Raw genomic sequence first — 15882 nt, 5'->3', positions numbered from 1 at the left:
TCACATAGCTTTTTATCACACTCCCACATAATATTTCTCAAGAGTTGAGGAAGCATAAGAAAACAAAAACAAAACAACAATACAAAGTAAAACATAAATACAAAAATGAAAAAAAAAAAAAAAAAAAAAAAAACTGGAGCGGTGCTTTCTATTTTCATAGCTTTTTCACTCTCATCTTTATTTCATTATCCCAGCGAGGATTCGTAAGCTTGTAAAAGTAAACTTAAATCCTTGACTCCTGTACTGTTTTTGTATTCTTTATGTATGACAGTAATAGCTCTATAGCCACCATGGCCCCATAGTCAACCACAGAGCTAAGATGATTTTTGCAGCAGCAAAATGCCCTGATGCTGTATTTAAGGATTTAGGTGTTTAAGAGTGTGGTTCTTTAATCCACACCCTTTCATTATGGCATTTTCTTTCCTTATTATTCCTTTGACCAGAGGAACCGTACGGTGGCTGGTAATTAGCAGCAGTTCATAATGAGTGTGGTCGGTCCAGTGAGCTGTATGTTCTGAGTTGGGCTCAAGGATATAATTTCATGTGAATTATTACCATATGCGATTCTCCAGGAGCACTTAAAAGCTCGTAACGCACCCGCACATTAGAGGTGGTGTCTCTTTCTTGTGCTGAAGCTGAAGCTGAAGTTACAGCCTCTTGTGTTTATTGCTTGGTCTTGTTCAGAGGTAAAAGGGAATCAAAGCTGACTACAGCATACATAGTTCCTGCATGCTTGACAAGAATATGAGGTGCCAAAATAATGCTAGAGTTCTGCATGGTGATACAGAAAAGTTCAAAACAGTTAAACTTAGCTCCCATATGCACACACAGACCAATCGCATAAACAGCCACATCTCGCAACACACACAACCTCAGTGGTGGGTATGTTTTTTATCTGATTCCAGGCAAGTTTTTTTTTTTTTTTTTTTTTTTATTAAATCATACATATCCACAGCCTTCCACTGTACTTTGATGATAATACCGGCATTCAGTAAAAATCCCTCAAATTATACAGTAGCTCTGTCAAAAAAATCATTTGATTGACCAAATTTGTGACCTGTTTTACATTTTTTTCCTAAAGTTTCCAAGTAGTATTTCATCTCTTATGTTATTTCCTTCCATGTATTTTGCAACCAATTCTTTCACAGAACCCAACCCTTAAAATGCCAAGGTTCACAAGTCAAACATATGCAGCAGGGATTACAATTTATTACCCCACATTTGCCTGATAATTTTTCTCTTTTGACAAGCTTAGGTAAATCACATAGCCTACTCTATAATGCATGAGGACTCTGCTGCGTTGATGAGTAAAGTCCATCGCTATTGGCTGTTACCCCGGTGGTGTTTGAGTTCCCATAAGACCAATAAGGCTCGTCTGTGTTCCAACATGACTGGAATCACGGCAAGAACAGGTAGAGGTCCAGGTATTTATAGAAAGCATATGCAAATGTGTCAGTGCCACGTTGGATTGTTAGAGCACAGAGGTGACAGTTAAATACATGTACAAAGGCGGAGAAATATATAGGTGTCTCTCTCTCTCTCTTTCAGAGACAAGTCTAATCAGTTAGGATGGCCTCCTCTCCTCATTTCATTTGAATATATTCAGCTCAGGCTGAGACTAAGGAAGTGTCTCTCTCCTCCCCTGTATATTATTCCTTCCTGCTGAAGGCTCATTATTTTACAGCAGGGTGTGTGAGAGGTGGCCCCAGTCTCTGAACTCTCTGTCGAGGCTGTATTAATCAAACTTCACACAGCAGGGAAGGGTCCACCCACTGACACGGCACGGCTCACTCTACACTTGAGGACAAAGGGAAAACAACACAACCTAAGCTGTTACTGTGAAACATCTACAGCCGCTGAAGATTAGCACTCGTAATTATACTCTCAACAGTAACCCCTAACTCGTTTTGTAGACCGTGGGATGGCGGCTGCTTGTTGTTGACTCTCAATCTATTTGTCTAATATTTTCTATCCTGCTCTCTTTGTCTTTTCTCCACAGTGGACAACAGGATTTTTTCATGGGGAAATGGCACTAGTGGACAGTAAGTTAATCTCAGTAACTGTAACCATACTAAACCAACATTGACACAGTTCAACCTTCTAAATATCCTCATGTTGACATGGTGTGAAGGCTCAGAAGACAGTGAACCCCGGTGTCCATATAAGTTTAAAGGTACAAAATTGCCAGTTGATTCAACTGAGGCCCTTTAGACTTAACTAACAAAAAATACAGTAGGTAAGTAATTTATCAGTGAGGCATGCTTGTTATGAGAACTATATGGACTCAGCCATCAAGTTACAAGCTTATTCCAAAAATTTCCCCCAGTTGAGTCTAAATGGTCCTCACTTAAATCAACCTGTGGCAATTTGTACAGTTCACCTTCAGTCTATTCTCTGATTATTTTGCCCACTGCTTATGCAAATGCAAAGTCATTCTAAAAGCTGAATTTAAACAATTGGAAGAAACTCTGCTGTTTTGGACATAGTCCCATACACTTTAACTCCACATTGACCCGGTATGTTCAGCCTTCTGACAGCATGCAGCCATATATAAAATGTATATAAAATGGCAGAGAGATAACTCAGCCGACAGCAAGGCATAGTTACACACAGACATGCTTAGTGTTTTCTTCCTGATTAGCTTCCTTGTTAAAAACTTCTCCAGCCAGGAGCCAGTCTGGCTGTAATGACATCCAAGGGCCCGGGGGCTACAGTGATTCAGTGGCCCTCAAGTACTCAACCAGCAGCACAGCAGACCTAAGAGAAATACATGAAAGGAAGCAAAGCATCACATCTCACGCTCTCATCGTCCCTGATTCTCTCTCTCTCTCTCTCTCTCTCTCTCTCTCTCTCTCTCTCTCTCTCTCTCTCTTCTCTCCTCTCATGATGCTTTGACCTCTCTAAGCAGGTTAAGGCTCTCTAGTGGGGAGCCTATAGTTGGAGGAGCCTATAGTTGGAGCTCCACAACACCCACTTGCAGAGCAAAGGGTGAGCATCCCCGTTATGCAACCGGCACTCTGATATCTGAAAACTCCTCAGCTCGCCTCTGTGTCTCACTGGAGGCGAGAGAGAAGAGTATGAGAGAGCTGTGTAAATTTAAACTGGCAAACTTTCTGATGGAAATAGCAGTGACCCCAGAGTGGTCCTGTCTGAGTTGAAGCATTGTTGTAATCAATACAGGCTCTCGTGGGGACGGCGGGCGAGGACCTTTCGTTCCCCGTTTGTGGAAATAATGGAGAAGACTGTTTGTTATTTTTCCCAGACATACCGCAAACTAGCAGATATGGCCGGGGCATTGCAGGTTATGACGCTGGCTCAGGGAAACAAATACAAAGAGGAGCATTATATCAACAAGCAAACAGCAGAGCTCTGTTTGAAGCTGCTGGGAGCTCACGGGTCACAGGGGTGCTGGGGCTGCGTTTGACCAGCTCATCTTGAAAAGGGGTCTTGGATGTTCTTTGTTCACTCACACTGGGGACATGGAGACAGAATCACAATTCTCAGCCAAGGTCTAGGTAAAGCCATTTGTACAGCTACAAATTGAGTTAAGTTCAGTTATTATTTCTTTCCCAGGACCATAAAGTTGACCTCACCAAAATAAGCCAGTTACAGTAGACACATATGTGACCATGACTCTTACCCATATACAGAAAATGAATCTGAAAGTAAACACTACAGGAATTTAGCCATAGTATTTGCTAAAGGGTGAGTGCCACTGAGATCTCCACTGATTTTTAAACTCAACAGCAATAGACAGCTTTTTTGGGCCCTCTTAGACCCCCCTTAAATCCATAGGCCTTTGTAGTGTTACTGTAGATACAAGGACTGACTAGGTTTCTATGTCTGCTCTTTGTAGGCTCGGTGATGGAGAGAGGACAGTGAAGGACCGACCCGTTGAGATCAAGTTTACAAAGGAGCAAACAATTAAAGGAAGTGATGCTAACGTCGAAGGGGTCAATGTAGTGGGCGTTGCCTGTGGGAGCAGACACTCCTTCATATGGACAGACTCTGGGCAGGCCTACAGTTTTGGGAACAACTTTTACACCCAGCTGGGATACGACTTCAGGAGGGCTGACTTCAAAGAGCACCAGGTATGGGATAATATTTTCTTTAGAGTGAAGAGCAAGTCATACCAGGTGTGCATGCATTACCGATTTTTGAATAGTATCAAAGTGATGTTTCAGCTGTGAAGGTGTAACACTTATCACTGTATAGCACAGTGTCTTCACCAAATATTGTACACATTTTGGGAAAAGACTCTTCTCCTTTATACAACTACACTCTTTTATAAATTTACTTCATGTACTCTCTGAAGTGATATATAGCCTGATGTATTTGTGTATGACTTATTGTCTGCAATCTTTTCCTCTATCTTGTCCAGTAATCCTTTATCGGGACACCTCTTCAAGCATTATCATGCCCATACCATACCTACTTGCCAACAATTAAAAAAATAAGGTTAAAATTAGAGTTAATTAATTTAGGAAATGATATTCTTTGAAAAACCTTTTATGCTTGTGCTATTTTTTATACTGTCTACTGGGAGAAACGCTAACAGTTAATTTTGCTAACATTATTCACCTTGAGCCATGACACTGTAGACATTGTGGACTTGCAAAATGGATTAAATACAGCACACACCACACAAAATGGCTTAGCTAGCTCACCATTGGTGTTTAAGTCATGCCGGTGTCATTTTTTGAAGAATAATCACTGTGGTTTTGAAGCAAATGGGATTTTAAAAACGGGGCACACTGTAGTAGCTAATAGCTAACCCAGGCTAGTATCATTACCTTAACTTAAAGCAGCTAGTTAGTGTTATGTTAGTGGTTTTATTTATAGTTATAGTTAGTTTTAGTTTTAGTTTTTCATGAGTTGAATGGTGATTATGTTTGAGGTAGTCTTTATAAACTTATTTGGAGTAGTCACCATTTGTCATCTGAGTGGTTTTGTGAAGGTAAACAGTCTGTATAGGGAGTGAAAGCAGCGGAAGACTTTGGCAGAAATGACGTTTAGTTCTAAAACACCTAAAAAAAAAAAAAAGTATTGATGTTTGTGTATTGTGTAGAAAACATTCCACTCGTGCAATAAAAGAAACGGAACAGAAATGGTTTCCGGCTTGGTTTTGGCTACATAGGAAAACCTGAAAAATTGTCCGTCTTCCCCTGACTCTGAATTGTCATGAGACAATAGCTGATAGGTTTGGAGATTGTGTTTGAGGTGTCCTGATACACAGTCTTAGTGTACATCCTCCAGCCTTTCAGATTCAAGTATTTGAGGTAGCCAGGGCATAAAAACATGTATCTCACACTGCTATATATATAAAAATACCCTTGTGATTTGCTAATGTCCCCTTTAACCAACTCCATAATCACTACAGTATAATATCATTAGTTTTTAATTCACTTTTGTGTGTGTTTGTGTGTGTGTGTGTGTCTGACAGAGAGAGAGAGGGAGCGAGAGAGAGGGGCTGATGGAGGCAGAGCTTTGTGATGGATACCTCAAGGGCCTGGATGGCTCTCTGCCGGTTGTCTCTCTCTATCTCTGTCCTTACATGGCTTACCATACAGTAGCAGGCTGCTGAACCATACAAATCCTAAATTAAGTGCTGTGGAATTGAAATTGGCTCTCTTGTGAAGTGTTCCACTTGCATTGGAGCTTAATTTTGCCTACTCATATTATTTGATTCAGTCCCTCAGTCCCTCTCTCGCTCTCCGCAGCCCATCACCCCCTCCTCCTTCTCATGCAAAATAAGTCAATTTACGCCAATGTGACAGTGTCTAGGTGAATGATTGCCACTCAACATTGTGTGTGTGTGTGTGTGTGTGTGTGTGTGTGTGTTTGTGACTCATTGTTCCTACAGATTTTACCCAGTTCTCCTGCAGTTAAGTTAGGGTGTCTTCATACAGTAAGTTGTTAAGTATATAACACTCACTCACATGATAACTGATGGATTAAAAAAAGAGGACTGGCCTGTTTGGCAGAGTATTTCAGTCCATGCTCATTCTGTCAGTCCAAGCGTCTGCCTGTCCTCACCCCTCTCCGTCTCCCCCATCCTCTTTTACTCAAGTCAGGGTGGGGCCGGTTCCTTTCAAAATCTTTTAAAAATGACTGCTTACCTGCTTAACTCATCAGCACTGCCTGATTACCTTCACTTGCTTTTAGATTAGATTTCCGTTCAAGATCCTTAGAATGTGAAATTAATGAGACAGTTTATTCCAATTTGCAGACAATAATCTGAATTGCGGCATTATTATCATCATCTACAGCTATCGTTTTTGTGTGTCTGCTGCCAACAGTGAAACTGTCTTTTCTTCATCATTTTTTCCCTGCAGCCAGCAGCTCTATAGCTGGCTCTGTCAGTCAGTCAAGGGGTTGGTTGGTCCACAAAAATTTCCCCACTTTTTGGCGGCCACAGTTTTCGCCCCCAGAGGGCTGAAATTTGGCATGGAGGTCAAGTATGTGTGTATGAAGGTGTGTGTTTGTGTTCATGCCAATTGGTTAGCAGGTACACTTTAGCCATGCCCTTTTCCACAACTTAAGAACTGATGCACACACACACACACACACACACACACACACACACACACAATTAAGCGCCGCCCCCTTTCATTATTTGTGAACCATTTGTCATAGACACTTGTGGGGGCCATCATTGGTCTCACAGAGCGTTTCTTTTTTTCAGTGGTGTGGGTTAGCCCTGCCATCTCGTTCTGTTGGTCCATCAGTTCATTGGTTCACAAAGCTGTGCCCAAACTAGAACTTTCTGTCTCTGAGGCTGAAATTTGCCATGAAAGTCAAGTGTTTGTGTGTTTTTGTGTGTGCGTGTGTGTGTGTGAATGCATGTGTTCACCTGCCTACCTAGTTGCAGCTACTGTGAATATGTGCATATTTTCGAGATTACTCTCCCAGTAATCTGTTAATTATTTTAGTAACTGAAAGTACAGCTGCTATTTTTATAACCAGGATATTGGAGTACTCAGATTATTTGTGCTTTTTGTGCCATCTAGTAACCTAACATCTTAGTTTTTCAGTTCTACTAATCAGTTACGTAATTTTTCAAATAAGCAAGCTGTTACTTCATATTAATATTTATCCTGATTCTTTTGTTGGTACCAGAAAACTGAAAACAAAACAAACAAGCAAAAACACAACAAATTCCTGACTGCTGTTTCTGCATGCTTACTGTATAAAAGGACAATTCTGGCCAGGTTTCCGTTATTATCCTGCAAAGTTAATTATCAGCCATAGATGACAATGCAATATATTGCATTATAATAGAGAAGAATGATCAACATAAAACATAAAACATAGCAACAAAGCAACATTCCCCAACACTGTTGTTGGGGAATGTCCTCACTGTCCTCTTCCAGAAGTTATGTAAGGCAATTTCCCCTAAGAAAAGCCATGGAGTTTTTACAGTTCATGGGACTGGTCCCACATTTGGAGGAGTGGGGGTAGAACCCAGCACCCAGCCACCTGGCAGCAGTATGCAGGCCCAGGGGCCAAAGCTCTCACCTCTCCTCTCTGAAAAAGACCAGTGAGATGTGCATGACTGCACCCAGCCTTGCTAGAGAAAGAGGGAGAGAATGATGGGGAGGGGTAGGAGAAACAGCAGGAGGGATGGCAGAGGAAAGGGGTCTGGAGGTATGAATATACCAGGGTCACCCTTTCCACTCAGTCTAGCCTTACCACTGGCCTCTAATAGCCCTAGGTGGAAGCCAAACCCACCCCCCTGAATACCAACCCTCCACCTCCTTTCTCTCCTCTGTACTCCCCTTGTGTGTTTGTTCAGTAGGTCCAGACAAGGTGCCCCCACCCCCACCCCCACCCATTCCATCTACCCCCCTGACTCCATACTATATGATACTGGCTATTGTTGTAAGGAATCTGTAGGTTGGAGCTGCCGACTTCACCCCTAAGGCCCCGTTTCTCCTTACTGTCTAGGATGGAGTGGTAGCAGACTGCTGAGATCTGAGAAACACTATATTCTGTTCTTTATCAGCAGAGCGATAAGGTGTTGGAATTCTGCTCACACCTGCGAGCCCTTTGTTCAGGGCCACTATGGCATTTCACCTGCAACAGACAAGGTTAGACAGAGCCCCTATTTAATGGTTTGATTGACATTATTTTAATGTCACACTGTGGGGAGCTATATGTCTGTGAACGGAAATGAAAGTTAATCTTTGTTTTTTTTCCCCCTCTATTCTTTTCTTTTTCTTTTTTCTCTCATCTCTTTGCTCTCATCTCTTGGTCTCCCCCTCTCTCTTTGGGACAATGAATTTGTCACCTCTCTCTGGGTGTTGAGCGATGCGATTGTATGCAGGGAGGACAGTTCCTCTTTGGTTTTCTATATGCACCCTTACATAAACATTTTTATAAGACCCATATCGCCTTCACCTGCTATGTTGTTACTATAGCTTGTGTCGTATCGGACCAGTATCATTTACTGTGTGTGTGTGTGTGTGTGTGTGTGTGTGTGTGTGTGTGCACTTTTATGTATGTGTGTCCTTTTCCTTGTGCATATAGTATATCTCAGTCCCAAAGTAGGTTAGCACCTTCTAGCCTAAAATGTGCCATCTATTGTCTGTATTTCTACAAAGCTAGGCAAAAAGCAGGCGTGGGAGCATGAAAATAAACTCTGTTCCTAAGTGTGACACGTGTGCAGCTTGAGCTTGGCACGGCATCCGTGTTCAGCCTGGCTGAGCACAACTTGTTTGAATGTCATATTTATCCCTGTGTTTTGTCAGAAAATTAACTTCCTGTGAGTTTGCGGCAGAGCCGAGCATATGGCCACAGCTCTCTGGAGATGACAGCCTAGCGGAGCGGGAGCTCGCCGGTGCCGCTGCCCTGCTCTGGCGGCAGATGCTCCGGGCTTCTCCGCGATTAAGTGGAGATCATCACTGTTTTCTTTGAGCACCGCTGTGCCTTGTACTCTGAAGTGTTCCGTTAATCACTGCCTGCCTTTTCCACGCAAGCTGCCAAAGCACTCATTAAGTTTGAATCTCCCACTCGCCACTCGGTTGCTCACTAGCTTGCTCTGTCATGTGACTGAATCTTAGCAACCACCCTTTCTGCATGAGTGCAATGGTTTGTTGCACGTTTGCTGCAGGGATCTGAAAAACTATAATGTTTGCGTGTATGTGCTTGTTGAAAAGGCATATGTATTTCCTTCTCAGGCCCTGTTCTTCTGCTCACTCTTCTTTACAGCATTGTGTACACACACTGTAAAATAAGTGTTGCTCTTTGTGCCGCTGAATGTTTTCTCTAGTCTGTATATGCTGCTGTAGTCTGTTTGAGTTTCTCCCGAAGCACTAGATGCTGCCTCGTCTCCACTACAGGCCTCTGAGGGGAGTGAAGCCCTTTTTACACTCATCTTTTCGGCTTCTCCGATGGCGCCTCCTCCTCTCTCTGCATGTTATTAGCAAAACACTGCTAGTCACACTCACAGTTGTCAAACCCTACTCCACTGTGAGTTAGCAATAGAAGAAACAGAAAAAGAGCTTTTTTTGTGATTGGTGTGCACATCTGTCTCTGTATGTGTGTCTGTATATGTACCGTGTGTCTCTGTGTGTGCGCATCATGTGTAATCTTTTCATTTGCTTGTTTGTTTATGGAATCCAAATACAGGTACACAACCCAAGTCTGGTCAAAGAGAAAAGATAGAAATTGAATATCTTTGCATTCTCATTCTCAGTATCAGAAATCCAGTTGTGTTTTCTCCTACACAAGCAAGCATCCATTGTTATTGTTAAACATTGTGACATGCTTTAACCCTGATTGATCTTGATCTCCGACACAAATAATAATGTGATTACAGGCTTTTCTCTGCTTCTCTCTTCACCGCAGTGGAAAATAACATTAGATATTTCCTTTCATGTTAATCGCCTTGGTTGGAAGTATACCTCGGTGCACCATAGGCCTCGGTAATGCCTCCTTTCTTCTAAAAAAAAACATCCAAAATAACCTATTTGCAGCACACCCACACACACACATTGCTTAGCTCTGTAACACCGTTATTCTGCACCCATCAAAGCCTAGCTTGCTTGTCCTGGTGCAGCGATCATTCCCCCACAATAGCAGGATGGCATTACTGTGCTTTGAATGCATTTGCATGGCAAAGCAATAACATGCACCTTGTAAATAAAGGAACTGATCCCGTTTATCACAGGTTGGATTTCCTGGATAAAGCTGTGAGAAATGTATCCCCACCCCATGTCTCCCTCACATCGATATACAGATGGTGTTTCTACATCCTCAACTTTTCCTCCCAATAACTGCCTCCTCATCTTTGCTGTCTATCAGTCTTACTGTCTGTCTGTATTTTCTTACAGACACACACACAAAAACTTATGTGGCACTATTTGCTGCCCTGGTAGCTTGGCAGACTTCCTGATTGGTGCCAATTCTCCTCTTGTTCAATATGCAGATACACAGATAGAAAGCCGGCCCTATTCATTGAGTCCAAGCACCAAAATAGCATTTGCTGCTCTCAATCAATTATGAAGAAATTGGTTTGCATTGTTGGTGGAGGTTGTTTAGTGACTTGTAGAAGAGGCTCTTTAAATTACTCTCAAATGGGGGTGAGTCGAAAGACAGCTGGTTCAATATTTTTCCTGAAATCAGCCATAATGAAGAAAATCTTTTCCTTTTTTTTTTATCATACTTCATATGTGTGCCATGTATTTGTATCCTCAGGGCTTGTATATTATTATTCAACACAATAAACGGTTATCTCATCTATTCAGAATCAAATCTATTCACAACTGTACAAATTGCCGCTGTGCTTTCGGCGAGGTGCGGCTAATTCTTAGACGAGGAATTCCTTGTCAGGAGCAGCCAAGGGAGAAGGTGTCAGTTTGATACCGGGAGTACACTAACGGCTGTGCGGGAGCATAAGCGTTTGCTGCGCTTCGGTGGCAGTGCGTTTGATTTGAACACTGGCCACTGGTGATGCCAACCCTGTAGTCCTCATCTGAGTTGCCTCTCGAGACCTAGACGTAGACCCCCACCCCTCGCCCTCCCCAATCTCACTTCACACTGACAGTGTCGATGCCTTTTTTCACGGAATGACATGTGGCCTGAAAGCAGAACCTAGAACAGGGCTGTATAGAGACAGAGGCAACCACATGGGAGAGAGAGAGAGAGAGAGAGGGAGACAAGGAAAGAGTGAGGGAGAGAGAGAGGCTGGCAGACAATAAAGGAAGTCGTTGTATAGTATATACTTCTATCACTTGTCTATTGTTACACTGCACTAAAGAAGCTGCGCAGTATGTGAGAACTCTATGTGGGTGTACGGCGACCTAAACTACTGTACCCATCTCCCCTAGGGGCACCTCAAAGGACCCTTGTTCTGTTCTTCCTCTCAGGCCCTGGGCTCTACTGAAAAATGAGAGGCGAGGCAAGTGAGGGAGACAGGGAAGCGAGGAAAGAGAAGGGGGGGCTCGTCTCGGCTGTGTAGGAAGGCTAACCTGCGCCTCGAGAGATTCTGGCTCTTTTCAAAAGCACGAGGACAAACTCATCTCTCTCTCTCTCTCGCAGCTTCTCCCACTTCCTCCTCTGACTTGTTTAGGACCACAATCTTCAAATAGTTGTATATGATGACTTCTGCAGCTTTCTGGAGCTCACTGTATACATCCTTCACTGTTTGCTGTTCTTTCTATTGTTAGATTATGCAAAGTTTGCACTTGAAATGTGTATTATTTTCCCTGTGTGAATGGAGGAATATGATGTTTGTGACCTTGTTTTGGTTTGAGTCATATGCCCCACTGTTTCCTAATATGCCCCTAGTGTATGTAATGCTGAAAGCACATTTATTACACATCAATAATTCTGTACATTTCCTGCTGGAAAACTAATTCTCATAATAGGATTTTGTCAATGTGATTTGAATAATGATCTCAAAACATCCCATTTTAGGCTACTTAACTAAATAGAATATTACTGATTGCAACACTTATCCATGGTTGGGGTTTTTGTAACCTTCTTTTCTGTTTCTTGCCAACAGCCAATTTTCTCTCAATTAAAGCATGATATTAGCACTCAGTAGGGCATAAACAGAAATAACCGTACACTACTGAATATCATGCCTTGATTATGAGCTCAAGTGTGGGTGTACAGATGGATACAGTTTATATACACTTATTACTGTGTGTGTGTGTGTATGTGTGCATGTGTGTGTGTGTCTGAGAGAAAGAGACAGTGAGTGAATGGGTGTCCTCATGCAGGAGTATGTGTATGTTCAAACACTTTGGAGGAGGAAAAAGAAAAGCTGGAAGTTATCATCAACGCCATCCCATTAAAATGCCTAGAAGAGGATGGAAGAAGAGGGTGGGGGCGGTTGGAAGACAAAAGTCACAGGTAGAGTAGGAAGAGAGTGTATCATTACAGTGAGAGCCAGTCAGTGGTGATGCCAGTTGGCCAAAGTTAGCAGGAAGCTGTCCTAGTAAATGGCAGCAGCTGCTCGCAGTTCGAGAGAGCATGTCCCAGTCAGAGGAGAAAAGCGATGGCATCTACATTAATACTACCTTAATGGCCCATCTGGCGCTCCGTAGGGTCCCTGGCTGCGCCGCCGACTCATAGGCGTTTGACAGGCAGTCTCCAGCGCACCAGACGCGCATGGCATGCCAAATGGCGGGGAGACGCCTCCGTGGCGCACAGATCTGTCAAACTCTCTCTGACGTTGTAGTCACACAGGCAGGGGAAGTTAAGGCAAGTTTTCACACGTGATTGGTTCTTGACATGAACGAAGTGTGTTGGGGGGGTGGAGAATGAGTAGCTTGTCTATCCCTCTCTCTCTCTCTCTCTCTCTCTCTCTCTCTCTCTCTCTCTCTCTCTCTCTCTCTCTCTCTCTCTCTCTCTCTCTCTCTCTCCTTTATGCAAACACACATAGACATATTGCACACAAAACACATAGAAATATATGAACTTGCACAGGCACTCACATGCAGAGACACACAGGCATCCTAGTAGATGCTAAGTTACCGTGACCAGATTAAACCTCAATGAGAAAGCCAGGTTAAGATTAGCCAGTGGTGGATTCACTCTGCTGTGATGGCAGGGGGAGATAACAAATATTATTTTTGCTGCGAGTCACAGCCTCTCTCTGTAAACAAATACTGGAACAAATTGCTTCATTGGAGGAAACTGTGGAAGGTCTAATGAAAACGCCACAGGGGTTTCTGGCTATAATTGACATAATTGGTTGACAGTGCAGGCTGCAGTCTGTGATATGACACTGTGATGCACTGTATGGGAACTGACTGATCCTGGCTCTGTGTGGATGGATTGCCCTTGTCGATTTGTAAAGATCCCACACAGAAGTGTGCTAATAAATATATACAGCTGGGACATTTGAGTTTGGACATTGTGCTACCTGCTTGGGAACTGACTGGACAATTTAATCACATGTCAGGAAACAGATCACCAATGGGTCATGAATTTCCTCAGGCCACATAACGAGCAGATAATGAGCATCAGATTACATTGCTCCATGTTGCTTATAGCTGGGCATACAGATATGTAGTTTTAAAAATAGTCTTTCTTTAGTCAGTCTTTAGTACAAAACGCTGTCTCAGCCCAGCCTCACATCTGAGCGTTACTCCGCCAAATCACAAACAGGGTGTGACTGATATGTTTTTTTTTGTTTTTTTTTTTTAACAACCAATGATAATGTTTTTTTTTTTTTGTTTGTTTTACCCAAGCTGCTGATAGCTGATATTTTGTGCAGATGCTCAGTATCTTTAAATTTGACCAGTATTATGCAAAACATTTTAAATGAAATGAACAAAGAATGCTGTAAATGCAAAATAAAAAGATGAGAGAGAGACTGTCAAACTATATTACATAGTGAAGGAAGACACAGACACCCTAAGGTTTGATATTCAGGAAAGGCAGACATCAGCCCAGTACATTGGTAAACCACTAAATTGGTCTAATCACATCTTGTTTTGCGAAAATGGAACTCGCAGGCAGATTCTTTCACCTGAATCCCTAGTCCAGTGACGGCACAGTAAAAATCCCCCCTTACAGCAGGATGTAGACTGACTCCAGCCCATTCAGGCCCTCAGGTCACTTGAGTGTCCTGCCACCACCTCCAGCACACATCACAGTCCCAGCAGCCTGTATCGCACTGCTGGGAAACCACAGCTTGTTTCTGCGCGAGTAAACTGCAGACAAAAAGTACAGCGAGAGTACTTTCAAACGCTTGCTACCTTTCTCTACCTCACGCTTTTTCTTGAGGACAATTTGAGAGATAGCAGCAGTTCAAAAATGGAACGGAAGGTTCTTTAGGAAATGCATTTCAAATGGCTTATCCAGTAGGTATCCCCAGAGGACACCTTGGGGATAAACCTTGGCAAGAAAGGAAGATGGAGGGAAAAAAATCAAATTGGAAAAAAGACACAGCCGTGACTAAAACAGTAGAAAAAGGGAGAGAAAAGGTATCCTCTTAACCTGCCGACGCCTCTTCAGAGAAATCACAGTTTTCCCTATCAGTATTCTCCTTCTGAACATTCTGCTGTGTTCTGTGTTTATGGAGAAGCCTGGATCCGCTGATGTCTCTTGACCTCAGACTGTCTCGTATTCAGACAGCCAGCGTGGGCGATTTCTAAATGACTCACATCTATATTAGATGCTGTCCGTCCAGTCTCATTGTTTGTTGTGTGCTCTTAATAGCCTTGTTGTTGTTGTTGTTGTTGATTTTGCATTTAGAGAGATACACTGGAATGATGGAAATGTGAAGGTAGGGTTAAATGTTTTATTTAAAACCAAACAAAACGCAAAAGTAGTGAAATTAATGTCAAGAGAAGGTCGGACACAGAACTGCTGCCAAGTTTTGTGTGTGTGTGTGTGTGTGTGTGTGTGTGTGTGTGTGTGTGTGCGCGCCTGCCTATGGTAAGGGTCGAAAGGAAAGAGAAGAGAGAAAAATATCAGTAATCAGCAAAAAGGGGGAATGCAGAGAGAAGAGCAGGAGGCACTCTGCAACTTTTACTCTCATTACCAGCTATGTTGCAGGCAAGACATAGCCTTTGAAGAGCTTGTGGCAAAACAGGCAAATATGAATACATATGCCCTCTACTTGTTCCCTCTTTCTCATGTACTCTCTCTCTCTCTCTCTCTCTCTCTCTCTCTCTCTCGCTTTCTCTCTCTCTCTCTCTCTCTCTCTCTCTCTCTCTCTCTCTCCCTCTCCCTACATCTCTCTCTATCTTTCTCCCTGGGCATATCCGTTCCTTAGTGGCAAGCCCAGCTGGGGGGTTTCTGTAGTACTGTGAGTGAACCTTCCCTGTCTCCTGCTGTAGTCAACTGTCCCTGCACGACACACAGACACACACGCTTAACTTACCCATGCCTCCTATACTAACTTTGTTTCACTTAATCTATTTTCACTTCATCCTCTTTGACTTTTCATAGACATCTACATCCATGACCAAATCAAAATGGATAATTTACAGATTTTTCTTCCTAAACACTCCTCATTGTTTAATCTGAAATTTCTAAACAAATTACTAGTTTGAATATTTTTTTTTCATCTTTTCTGCAACACTTTCAAAGAACATGACCCTCTCCACTAAGTCTTCCCATACTTTCATACTCAGTCTACCCCACTACCACTAGAGGGAGCTTATATTATGCAGTGGCCTAATGCTAGGAATCTGTGGTACCGTTGCTCCATTGAGGAGGACACAATCCTGCAAATGTTTCCCATCCTCTTCCTAAATACAATAGATTGCAAACTAGTCAAGAGGAAAAGACATGACTTGGCATTAGGAGTGTGCTTTTCTTCTATTAAATGAAATAATTGTCACTCACGTGCACATTTGAGTGCATGTGTGGACTTGTGGGCTGCACCAGTGTGAGTCCTTGTGTGCATGTATGGAGGTG

At 42.7% G+C, this 15882-nt stretch overlaps 1 protein-coding gene across 5 annotated transcripts in view; it reads left to right on the top strand.

Annotated features, from left to right (window-relative positions):
* The window catches only part of LOC115364632 (protein pim1-like), a 329092-nt gene that overhangs the window by 51297 nt on the left and 261913 nt on the right, over window positions 1–15882 (top strand). For all 5 annotated transcript variants that reach the window (XM_030059144.1, XM_030059145.1, XM_030059146.1 and 2 more), the window contains 2 exons: window positions 2000–2042; window positions 3857–4091. The gene's annotated coding sequence lies outside the window, so the exon portion shown is untranslated. The remainder of the gene's footprint in view (window positions 1–1999; window positions 2043–3856; window positions 4092–15882) is intronic.

The sequence above is a fragment of the Myripristis murdjan genome, chromosome 9 (assembly GCF_902150065.1).
Source record: "Myripristis murdjan chromosome 9, fMyrMur1.1, whole genome shotgun sequence".
NCBI classification, from domain to species: Eukaryota; Metazoa; Chordata; class Actinopteri; order Holocentriformes; family Holocentridae; genus Myripristis; species Myripristis murdjan.
The sequence above is the reverse complement of the archived record's forward strand: the minus strand, read 5'-3'. Positions and strand labels throughout refer to the sequence as shown.